Source organism: Lolium rigidum, chromosome 5 (genome assembly GCF_022539505.1).
Source record: "Lolium rigidum isolate FL_2022 chromosome 5, APGP_CSIRO_Lrig_0.1, whole genome shotgun sequence".
NCBI lineage: Eukaryota > Viridiplantae > Streptophyta > Magnoliopsida > Poales > Poaceae > Lolium > Lolium rigidum.
This window is the reverse complement of record NC_061512.1, coordinates 111,260,514-111,264,773: the sequence shown is the minus strand read 5'-3', so window position 1 is coordinate 111,264,773 and position 4,260 is coordinate 111,260,514.

Here is a 4,260-nt window from a genome sequence, read left to right as displayed (position 1 = left end):
GTTACCCTTCCGGCTTGACCTGGGCAGGGTTATGGATGCCACTGGTTATCTTCAGGACTCTTAGTCCAATTTGTATCTTGTCCATACTCAGACGTATTTGATCTTCTGTATGATTTGGATCTTCGTGCTGTATATTTGTATCTTGACTCGTTGGAGTCGTTGTTGCAATATATGTTTCTTGTGGGCTCTATTGTAAACCTGTTGTAATGTTACTGCTCGTGGTAATTCCTCTGGCATCACGTGTGTGCTTCGTCGCGCACGTCGTGCCGGAGGGCGTCTCTGAATCGATATCGTGCGAATTTCGGCAAGATCGCTGGAATCCTCATGGTACCGGTTCCGCGGCGTCACAGGCCACCGGCTGGGCTAGGTATATGGGCTGCGGGGAGAGAGGGGAGATGGGTCAGGAAGGGAGAGTGGCCCAGGTTAGGTTAAGTTAGGTTAGAGTTTTTTCCTTTTTCCAAAACATTTTCTCCTTTTCTTTTAAAATCCGTTTGCAAAAAGATTTGAAACCAACTCAAATAAACTTTTAATTTCTAATACAAAGGTGGAGAGAGAGAGAAGAAATTACAAGCATTGCCAAAATATTTGATACCAAAAATAAAATAGTTTTGCTTGGTAGGGTTTTGTTAAAAGAAAGAGAAGGGGATGTTTTATTAAACCATATGAGAAGGAAATAAAATAACTAGTATTTATAAAAATAATTTTTATTTAGTAAAAACATGGATGATATGATGCATGATATCATGATGATGCACAAAAATATAAAAAACAAAATCTAATAGGGGCCGTTAAAATCGACACCACTAACAAGGAACCTTGACCCGAGGTTCCACTTCATGGTAGGGGGAGAGAGGTGAGCTAGCGGATCTTCTGGCGACGTGTCGACCTCCTCGACACCACTAACAAGAGTTCTTGCTCCAAGCTGATTGGGCTACACGGCCAACAAGAATTGTTCCGTCGACGATGATGTGCTTCTGTCGAGAATGGTTGCATAAGATCAGGCTTCGTACAATAAAGATTAAATGAGTAGCAATCACATTGATCCACCAATTCACGTAACGAGGTTGAATAGTACGAGTAGTCAGTATGGGGCCACTCCATTCTGCACCCAAACTATTAACCCTAAACATGAATAGGAGAATCGTGCAACCAACCCCCGAAAATCAGATTGACGACCTTGAAAGCATTGTCAGGAAAGATTCGATGAGGTCAAGGCACAAAGAATTGAAGGGATTCCACAAAAGCAAAGGTGGTTTCAACGGAGAACACAAGGTTAGTCGTCGTTGTTGTTCTTCTGTCGGAACTTCAGAGATCGGACCTATTAGGTTAACGGCATAGATAATCCAACCCACGTGGAAACCTAAGACTCTAAAAACTCAGATAAGAGAGAAGACTCAAAACTCGTAAAGGTAAGAGGAGAAACAATATAGATGAGGAAAAAATGCAGAGGTAATTAGAACTATCAAATGAATTTTCAGAAAATAGGTTTTGACACTAGACACAACAACGTCCGTTGGCAAGGTTAACCTACAGGCAAAGCGGACCAGTGGGGTATTGTCAACCTGAGCTCTGATACCAACTTGTCACGTCCCGGAACCGGTACCATGAGGATTCCAGCGATTCTGCCGAAATCCACACGTATCGATGCTGAGACGCCCTCCGACACGACGTGCGCGACGAATCACACACGTGATGTCAGAGGAATTACCACGAGCTGTAATATTATAACAGGTTTACAATAGAGCCCACAAAAAACATATGTTACAACAACGACTCCAACGAGTCAAGAATACAAATATACAACACAAGATCCAAATCATACAGAGGATCAAATACGTTCGAGTATGGACAAGATACAAATTGGACTGAGAGTCCTGAAGATAATCAGTGGCGTCCATAACCCCGACAAACTTGACCCAACTCCGGTGATGGATGAGCGAGAATGATAGCACGCTCTCGGCTCGTGCTAGTGTATGTAGTCGTCGCTAGGTAGTCCACGTTAATTTTTGGGATAGGGATTTGGTGCTCATGGGCACGGTGCTCTCTCCACTTTCTTTTTTTTTAATTTTTTTTAAATCTCACACTTCTATTTCTCAAAAATTATGGCATTAAATATGTAGATAGATATATACAGGAGGAGTCTACACAAAAAAGTCCCGGTAAAAGATACTTTAAATTATGAGAAATAAAAAATAAACAATTTTCTGACAAAAAACATACTATTTTAATACTAGTGTACTACCATTTACTGTCACAAATTTATCTTTTTTATATTCCCCCAAAATACAACGTAACGGGATTTTTTTGCATACATCCATACTATACATATCTATCTATATATTTAACACCATAATTTTTAGAGACACAGAAGTGTGAGATTTTAAAAAAATAAAAAATCTGAAATTGAAGGGAGCACTGGTGCCTATATATGTCAAATACATTTTTTGTTGTTTTTGTTACTTTGTAGATTGTCTGCACTTTCGATGACGATTAGCAATAGATTGAGGGCGATTTTGTTAAAAACCCAACGGCGCTATTAAAAAAATATTGGACGTGCGCGCATGTGGCTCAATGAAGTCAAGACTTGTGCGTGGACCGTAGGGCATGAGCAGCTCTGTTGTGCATGCACGCAGCGAAGTAACTAAACAGGCGCATCCAAGCCAGGTCAGATGCTCAAATCAAGTCGGTAGGCAGCGTACGGTTGCCAGGGATCCACGATGGATGAGCTCCTGCGAGTCATGGACGTACGTCACTGCTAATCCAACGAGGTTGTGCGTGTGGCGGCGAGACGATCTACGACGGAACGACGTGACGTGCGACGTAATGGTTGCCTTGGGGCGGGGTACGGTGCCTATCGATGCGGTGTTGACTGCGCTGTGCAAACCACGACGGGATGGATATGGATATCCATCGAGGAGGACCACACCACGCGCGGCGCGGCGCGGGGGAGAGAAGCAAAGTGTCCAAGTCGATCTGCCGCCTGTTGGTCGGCCGGCGCGGCGACTTTTCCATGAAACTGAGCGGGAGCATTGCGCCATTGCCTGATAACTGGAATTATCTACCGACTCATTCTGTTTTAATATAAGTGTCGTAACTTTATTTAAAAACATTAGTCTACACACTAAAAGTACAGGCCTTAAGCATTGGAATGAAGGTAGTAGTACTATCATGCATATTGGTCCCACAAAATAGCTTATATGGCAGCTAATTAAGGAGCGGAAACAAAATTAGTGTACTAGCATAGGTGGATACCGTATCATAGCGTATATCATATATCACGAGAAAAGTTAATGCCAAACAAATAAAATTTGCATTAAAATTATAAAAAACAATAAATATATCATATCAATGATACTATTACATGATACTGTATAATACTCCATAATAATAGCATATCCAATCAATATAGAGATAGTATCATAAACAAGTATCATACGCATGATACTACTACATAATACTTACCACTATGGTCAGCCTTAGAAGTTACCCATTTGTAGACCCTCCCTAGCACTACTACAAATAACCTTATAGCCGCACCTATTACTGCCGGCGAGTGCAGTTTGAAGTAGCCGACGGTAAGGCCTAGTTACCGCCAGTGAAATCAATTCGCATGCGCCGGGGGGTAAAGTGGGATCATGTAGTCCATTTGGGCTTCTTTTTTCTCTTTCTCTTTCTTTTCTCTGTATACTTGGCCAATACCTCCTCCACTCACCCACGTTCTTCATCCTCCACTACTTTTTCGATTCCTCCTCCACTCCCCACGCTCTTCCTTCTCTCCACCCGTCGGCGCCCCCACTGCCTACTTTCTCCCTCCTCCACCTCCACCTGGCGCCGTCCCCCACTCTCCACCCTCTTCCTCCACCACCTCCACCCCGAGAGGCCCCAACACTCCGAGGAGGAGCGGCGCGCGTGGCCAAGAGGAGTGGCATGGCGTGGCGTGACGCGGCGACGACCCGCGGCGTGGCACGATGACTGCAAGGGGCGCGGCGCTGCACGGAGATAGCAAGCGGGGCGACGTGGCGATGACCAGAAGGGCGGCGCGGCTACGACCACCGGCGCGGCACGACGACAGCATGCGGCGCGACGCGGCGACGACCAGCAGCGCGGCACGGTGACGGCAAGCGGTGCGGCCAGGTTTGGCGGAGCAGTAAGACTTGATTGCTTTGTTTTAATTTGTAGGGATTTAACTGAAAAGTGTGTATAAACAATTAAAGAAATGGACATGACAGTGGCCTAGTGAGTTACCGTTGCATTTTGTTT